Below are 8,351 nucleotides of genomic sequence, written 5' to 3'. Positions count from 1 at the left end.
TTTCAGAGAGGAAGGGAGAGGGAGAGATAGAAACATCAATCCTGAGAGAGAATCATTGACTGGCTGCCACCTGCACGCACCATACTGGGGTTCGAGCCCACAACCCAGGCCCTGGCTGGGAATCAAACCATGACCCTCGTGGTCCATAGGTTGATGCTCAACCACTGAGCCACGCTGGCTGGGCCACACACTCACCTTTTGATTCTAGCTTTCTCTTTATCTATCCCTTCTGCTTGGAATACCCTAATTACCTTTAATTAAGACTCAACTAAGAGGTCATCTTCTCCAAAGAGCCTTCTCTGACTCTCTCCTCTTACACCTCCAAGCCAGAGTCAGTGCTGTAGTAGATTTTCAATCTTTACGGTAGTTCAGCATCTGAACCTCAGTTCTATGCTTGGAAACTTCCCCAACTAAAGATTCTTGGTGGGAGATCAGGGTGCAGCCATGTGACTAGATTCCATTAGTCAGATACGCCAGTGCCAGATTTTGATTCAGATGCTGGTGACACGAGGCAGGGAAATCTGTTCTGGGAAAGATGACGGCAGTTGTGACAGTCAGAGCAATTGTCCAGCAGTAGCAGGTGGTGGTTCCAGCAGCAGGGCCCAGTGATACTGTAGTGGGGTGCTGAGCATCACAGCTGGATGTCTTACTCTCCCAGAACCAGTGAGCTACCTGCTATCATTTGAAAACGTCCTTTCTGCTTAAGTTCCCCAGCTAACTTGCTATTACTGTATTTATTACTTTGTCTGATAATTCTCTGTTTGGGTCTCCCTCACTAAGCTGTGAGCCTCTTTGTGGAGAGCGGCTACAGTGTTTGGACAGGTTCAAGCCTCGGACTAATGAGAGGGCACAGTCCTCTCATTGCCACGTGCAAGTTCCAGCTTGGAAGGCAAAGCCCTCCCAGCACAATTATAGCCAACAGCTATAGTTGTAAGCTTGAACCTATGGTCCAAACACGTGGCCCCACGTGTCTGAGTGATGTGGGCTTGATAGAGTTCAGGTGCATGTAATTGAGTAGGATCAAAACCCACGAGAATGTTGTAAACCTCGTGACCATGTCCTTACTTCGCCTCATGGAATCTGGCTATAAAATAAAGACACGGCTTGTAGTCTGTGGCGCTGTCGCTAGCTCTCCATCAGAGAGGACAGCGTCCCACCCAGACCCAGCTTTCATTCTCGTCTGTCTTTTCTTAATCCTTCACCACCCCCTCCCAAGGTCACCGAACCTGGCTGCACCACACATAAGGTGCCCTGGGGCTGAGCATGCCATGGCCGTGCGGGCTCGCCACACTCTTGAAAGTAGGAATATTTTCTTACTCGTTTTTTCTATCTTCAGTGGCTTGAATATGGCAAGTAGACACATATTTTTGAATGTTCAAAAAAGTCTTTTTAAAATTCATTGGGAAAAATGTATGCCAAAAATGCAGCAATAGAGTTGAACAAAATAAAGTAGCTTCACAGTGACACATTGGTACAAACAGGGAGAATAAATGTGCCAATCAGACCTCAATGTTTTTGCAGGTTAGATTCATATAAGTGCCTTTTGAAATACCCTCTGCAGAAATTTGCTTCTTGTAGGTAATAGGAGACTACATTTAATCACAAATGCACACTAATGTCTTCATGTAAAATTAGCAAACAATATTGTACAAACACCGACATTTAAATCTCTAAACTTCTGCAATTTAGATTTAGTTAGCAAAGACCACATTCAACTATAAGCATGAATTTAGTCTTCTACATAGATTAGGCACTAAACTGCTTTTTAAAAGGCTTCATACTATTTGAAGGTACAAGTAAACGATTGTAAAAATGCATAAATTCATTAGAAGCACTCCATTTTCATAGGATTCCTTTTTAACTTTATATGCAAGTAATTGGTTATGCTGTAGAATTTAACTGTTACAGTGTGAAAAGCAACTAATTAGAAAAATAGAAAAAAAATTTTAATGAGTACATGTAAGGTAGTGTTTCTTTTAGGTAAAATAAGCATAAACATAAGAGTTGCAGGAAGAAAAGAAAAATGACATAATGACTAGTTTGGTTCTTACTGAATTTTAAAAATGGACTAATACAGAGCCCCTTTCTCAACTCTAACAAGGCCTTGGTCACCATATTGATTGGACAGTCACCTTGGTCCTTGCCATCACAGCCATTGGCTGTTCTGAGTGCCCACTGGGAAGGACAGGCTCTGTGGCAGCAGCAGCCTTTGGGACATTTACCTGCTGCTTACGCCCATAGCTACCTGTTCTCTCTGGGCAACAACTTTGTTGGTATCTCTCTGTAGAGATAGTCAAATGCACTGGTTGTACCTCTGGACACAGACGTCTCTCCCTGTACGTGGTGCTAACACCCTCGCCTGCTAGCTCCTTTGTTAGTCAGCCCCCATGTGCTGCTCACTTGTGATCTGGTTTGCCAGGGTTTGCATCGTAAAGATACCTCCTAGTCCTATAAATATTTGCCTGATACATTTATTAGATAACCAATTATACATTTATTTTTATTTACATTTATCTTAAACCAATTATACTTTGGCAGGCTTTTCATTTTTCTTTGTCAAAAGGTTTAATTTTTCTGCATATTTGACCTTAGTGTTAATGGTTGAGCAGAATCTTTATGTTTTAGCTGGACCTGGAGTAGGGATATGGCTCAATGGCCAAATCTACTGTTTTCGTCAATAAAGTTTTTGGAACACAGTCATGCTCACTTGTTTCTGTATTATCTATGCCTGCTTTAGTGTTACAGTGGCAGAGTTGAGGAGTGGTGACAGACTGAATGGCCTGCAAAGTCTAAAATATGTACCATATCATTGGCCTCTCTCTCTCTCTCTCTCTCTCTCTCTCTCTCTCTCTCTCAAAATTAATGAAAACATATTCTGGGGTGAGGATTATATATATATATTCTAGTGGCCCAGTGCACGGATTCGTGCACATTGAAAGGGAATTAATTGGAAGAAATATTTTAATATCACTATTTGCCCTTTCTCTATAAGTGTCAGATATTAAAGAAAATTAGAAAAATGTATATGACAGTAATATATAAATTTATTAATAAATAAACAATAACATGATATAAGAAACACATGATATAAAAACATGATATAAAAACACTGATACAAACAATGACTGATAAATTGATTAAACTTATTCTAATATCTCCCTGTATACCACATTAAGAGTAAAAACATTTTCAGAGTGCTTGACTAATTTCCCTTGGGATGGGGCTCCCGCTGCTCTGCTGTCTGGGTCCTGGGTGTGGGTGAATGGGATTCCTGGCTGTCAGGCCGCTGACAGCAAGCTGACCAATGCTGATTCCCCGAGGGCCGATTCTGCTGGGGGGCGAGGCCGGCCTGGGCTTGGGGCGCCGGCGGTTTGCAGGCCAGCCATACATACCCCTGATTGGGGTGTGGGTCCCTGCTGGGTGGCAAGGCTAGCCTGGGCTTGGGGCGAGGCCGGCCTGGGCTTGGGGCGCCGGCGGTTTGCAGGCCAGCCATACATACCCCTGATCGGGGTGCATGTCACTGCTGGGGCCACGGTGTTCTAGTCTCTGGACCTCCTGGTGACCGGTTGTTTGGTCGTTCCACATTATGGCATCATGGCCACAGGCCTTTTATTAGTATAGATAATTTTTATTGATTTCAGAGAGGAAGGGAGAGGAGAGAGAGAAACATCAATGACGACAGAGAATCATTGATCAGCTGCCCCCTGCATGCCCCCTACCGGGGATCAAGCTGGCAACCCTGGGCATGTGCCCTTGACTGGAATCAAACCTGGGACCCTTCAGTCCACAGGCTGACGCTCTATCCACTGAGCTAAACCAGGTAGGGCTCACCTGGCCTCTTACAGAAAAGGTTTGCTGATCCCTGACTCCAGAAACACGGGTATAGTACGGAGTGGGTTGTTTCCAGTCTCAAAAAGACAAGGGGCCTAAAAAAATGTCATGACTTCACTCCTGTGGTAAAGAAAATGGCCCCCAAAGATGTCCACCTCCTAATCCTCAAAACCCGGGGCAAAAGGGGCTTTGCTGCTGTGACTGAGGACGCTGTGATGGGGGATCATCCCGCTGGGCCCCACGCAATCACCAGGATCCTTATGAGTCAGGACGGTCAGAGTCAGAATGAAGAGGATGTGATGAGAAAGATTTGAAGATGCTATGCTGCTGGCTTTGAAGATGGAGGGAGAGGCCATAAGCGGAGGCTTACAGGCAGCTTCTAGAACAGTGATGGCGAACCTTTTGAGCTCGGCGTGTCAGTATTTTGAAAAACCCTAACTTAACTCTGGTGCCGTGTCACACATAGAAATTTTTTGATATTTGCAACCATAGTAAAACAAAGACTTATCTTTTTGATATTTATTTTATATATTTAAATGCCATTTAACAAAGAAAAATCAACCAAAAGAATGAGTTCGCGTGTTACCTCTGACACGCGTGTCATAGGTTCGCTATCATTGTTCTAGAAGCTGGAAAAGGAGACAGATTCCCCCCTGGAGCCTGCAGAAGGAACACCCTGCTGACACCTTGACTTTTGCCCAGTGAAACAGACTTTGAACTTCTGACCTAGAACTGTAAGATAATAAACTTGTGTTGTTTTAGGCCACAAATTTGTGGTAATTTGTTACAGTAGCAATAGGAAACTAATACAATACCATAAGCCCAAATAGCTCTGGTAAAATCGCTAATATTCTCCTACTGCAGTCAGTGTGACAATTGACTGATCTTGACTGAATCGCACTGGCGTGTGAATCTGTCGAGGGTCACACCATCTTTTAAGACCAGTAAAGTGGGTTTCAGTGCTGACTGCTGTCGCCCTTCTGTCAAATTGCAAAGGTCTTACTCAGCGTGGCCATATTTGCAGGCAATCTGTTTTTAATCTCATCTGAGAGGCTGCAGGAAGGCCCCTGGTTAAATGAGTCATGGTGATACCTACCACTGGAGGAGGCTGTGACAGGTCCAGGGTCTCGCAGTCAGCTTCCTCGGTGTCCTGGGATGCCTGGTGGCACAGGCAGTGCTTCGTGGGTGGTCCTGCTGAGGCAGCTGCGGGGTCCCAGTGTGCCTGCTGCTTCCAATGATTTCTTCCTGAATGAACACACGGCTGCTGCCCGCGTCAGAGTGCTCACTCCCTCCCACCACCACACCATCAGAACTTACTCTGGGGAAGCACAAAGTCCTCCCCTTTCTCCTTCAGGCTCAGCTCTGAGTGGTGGTAAGAAATGGACAGCCCTATGTAGCTTGCAAAGTCTGCAGTTTGTTGTGTAAAACTCCCTTCTTGATGCATGCAGATCACTAATACTGATCTTCATTAACAATTGCAAGAAACTTCCAGGGGCTCAGTGAAATAAACCAAGGCGCAGATCGGAGATTATCCTATGAACCAGGAGGTCACGGTTCGATTCCCGGTCAGAGCACATGCTGGGTTACAGGCTCAATCCTCAGTGTGGGGAGTGCAGAAGGCAGCAGATCAATGATTCTCTCTCATCATTGATGTTTCTATCTCTCTCTCCCTCTCCCTTCCTCTCTGAAATCAATAAAAAAAAAATTTTTTTTAAAACCATCACTACTGCATACTAATAGATGAGAGAATTAAAGGCCTGGGTAGTGTTTGGTGACTAGAGGCATTAGAATGCTATATGTAGGTCTCAAGTTTTCTTAGTCCTCAAGCCTAATATTCTGCAAGTGAAACAGAAATCGGAGCACAGTGCTGTTTTTCTGGGGCCTGTGTATATTCCCAGCCCTGAAACAAAACCCATATAAACAGTCTCAGCTTCGCAATTAATTAAAACAGGGTGACACAAAACTCAATCCTTATTAAAACCATGTCCTTCTAGAGCTCACAGTGCACAAAAATGTGCAGACATCATCTTGTTTAAGTCTTGCAGTAATCTCGAGAGGCCAGAAATCTACACTTTACAGATGACCATAGATTTCCCCTAACCCCTAACCCCCACCCTGTTCTCCTAGGACTCTTGAATGAAAACACATCTGAAGAGCTACTCCCAGACAGGAAAGGGAGAAGATTCATGAGAGGAAGTAAGCAGGCAAACCGGATTTGGAAATTTGCTTCAATAACATTTCCTTCTGTTGTATCTGAAACATCTGACACCCTTTTCCTTCCTTGGTTTTCGCTAACTCCTACTTTTCTGATAGAAAGTTCCATTTAAAGAAATTGCCTGAATAGATGCTTCTCAAACTTTAATACACACAAACCACCTGGGACCTCGCTCAGTAGGTGGGGCCTGCATTCCTGCGAGCCCCCAGCTCCCTGTGATGGTGCTTTAAAACAAAACGCATTTTCTCATACACTTGCTTCCATCCCACAGACCTCCCTCTTGCCAGTGAGTCCATCATTTCTTCAATTTCATATTCTTTAAAGGAGGCTGCTTTTTTCCATTCTCAAGCCACTTTCTGCTCAAATCAGTTATTTTTCCTCCAATTATTAAATTTTCTTGCCTTTGATCTTCCACCCTCCAAATCATCCTGCTGCCATTTAGCTTTCCTAAAACAGCCAAGCCACTGAAGAAGCAACAGGAGTGTATTACCACTCATCAAATCTAAATTCCTTGACTTGGACCTCAAGGCTCTCCAATTTGTTTACTACCTGTCAGGCGATGTTCTAACATTTTCCATGCACTAATTCATTCCATCTTTCCAACAACTTCATGAAATGGATAGTAGTACTATCATTACTTTGGTTTTTATATTTTTAAATATTTTTTACTAGAGGCCTGGTGCATGAAATTTGTGCACTTGTGGGGGGGAACCCTCAGCCCGGCCTGTGCCCCCTTGCAGTCTGGGAGCCCTTTGGGGGATGTCCGACTGATGGCTTAGGCCTGCTCCCTCTGGAGAGTGGGCCTAAGTTAGTAGTCAGACATCCTTAGCACTGCCACGGAGGTGGGAGAGGTTCCCGCCACCATGGCTGCGCTCACCAGTCGTGAGCTGGGCTTCTGGCTGAGCAGCACTCCCCCTGTGGGAGCGCACTGACCACCAGGGGTCAGCTCCTGTGTTGAGTGTCTGTTCCCTGGTGGTCACTGCGCGTCATAGCAACTGGTCGTTCTGTCATTTGGTCAATTTGCATATTATCCTTTTATTATATGGGATTGATTTTTTAGAGAGGATGGGAGAGAACATTGATGATAAACACCGATCGGTTGCCTCCTGCACGCCTCCTACTGGGGATCAAGCCCGCAACCCGGGCATGTGCCCTGACCGGGAATCGAACCAGCAGCCTCTTGGTGCATGGAGCAACACTCCATCTGCTGAGCCACGCCAGTCAGGCTACTACTGTTACTTTAGATGAGGAAACTGAAGCAGGGGTTAGAAAGTTGCCAAGGTCACAAAGCTCTTAAGTGTCTGAAGTCAGACAGTCTGGCTCCAGAATGAGGTGTAAAGACTCAGCTTAAGAGCCTGAGGCCCAACTTTAAATTCAGGATCCATCGGAAACTTGATGTTAGCACGTCACAATGTGGACGGACCCCATTTTCCTAATCCATAAAATGAAAGAGTTGACCTATACATTTCTCTCCCATGGAGACTCCCTATTCAACCATGATTTCTGTCCCTTAACAGTATCATGTGATTGTTTCCGTCACCCACACGTCCTCAATCCCGCCTCTGCCAGTGTTCCTGCTGCGTCTCCCCATCCCACCCCCAAGCTTGCCCAACCTACTGCCGTATGGCCTGGTTAAGCTCTAATGCATTAGTTTCCACATCCATAATATCAGGAAAATACTAACCTTTTAGGAATTCCAGATCAGAGAATTCAGCTCCTCTGTTCTGCCAGGATCCTATATAATAAAAGCCTAATATGCCAAGCGTCCGACCGTTTGGCCAGTCACTATGATGCACACTGACCACCAGGGGGCAGGCACTCCGACCAGTAGGTTAGCTTGCTGCTGGGGTCAGGCTGATTGGAAGGGACCAGGAAAATACTAACCTTTTAGGAATTCCAGATCAGAGAATTCAGCTCCTCTGTTCTGCCAGGATCCTATATAATAAAAGCCTAATATGCCAAGCGTCCGAACGTTTGGCCAGTCACTATGATGCACACTGACCACCAGGGGGCAGGCACTCTGACCAGTAGGTTAGCTTGCTGCTGGGGTCAGGCTGATTGGGAGGGACTGGGCAAGACGGGCCCTGGAGCCCTCCCATGGTTCCTCCCCAGCCCCGATCGTGCACTGGTGGGGTCCTCGACCTGGCCTGCGCCCTCTTGCAATCCGGGACCCCTCGAGGGATGTTGGAGAGCTGGTTTCAGCCCGATCCCTGCAGGCCAGGCCAAGGGACCCCACCGGTGCATGAATCCATTTTGTGCACTCGGTGGGGTCCCTCAGCCCGGCCTATGCCCTCTTGCAGTCTGG

The sequence above is a fragment of the Myotis brandtii genome, unplaced genomic scaffold (genome assembly GCF_000412655.1).
Source record: "Myotis brandtii unplaced genomic scaffold, ASM41265v1 scaffold902, whole genome shotgun sequence".
Taxonomy (NCBI): domain Eukaryota; kingdom Metazoa; phylum Chordata; class Mammalia; order Chiroptera; family Vespertilionidae; genus Myotis; species Myotis brandtii.
The sequence above is the reverse complement of the archived record's forward strand: the minus strand, read 5'-3'. Positions refer to the sequence as shown.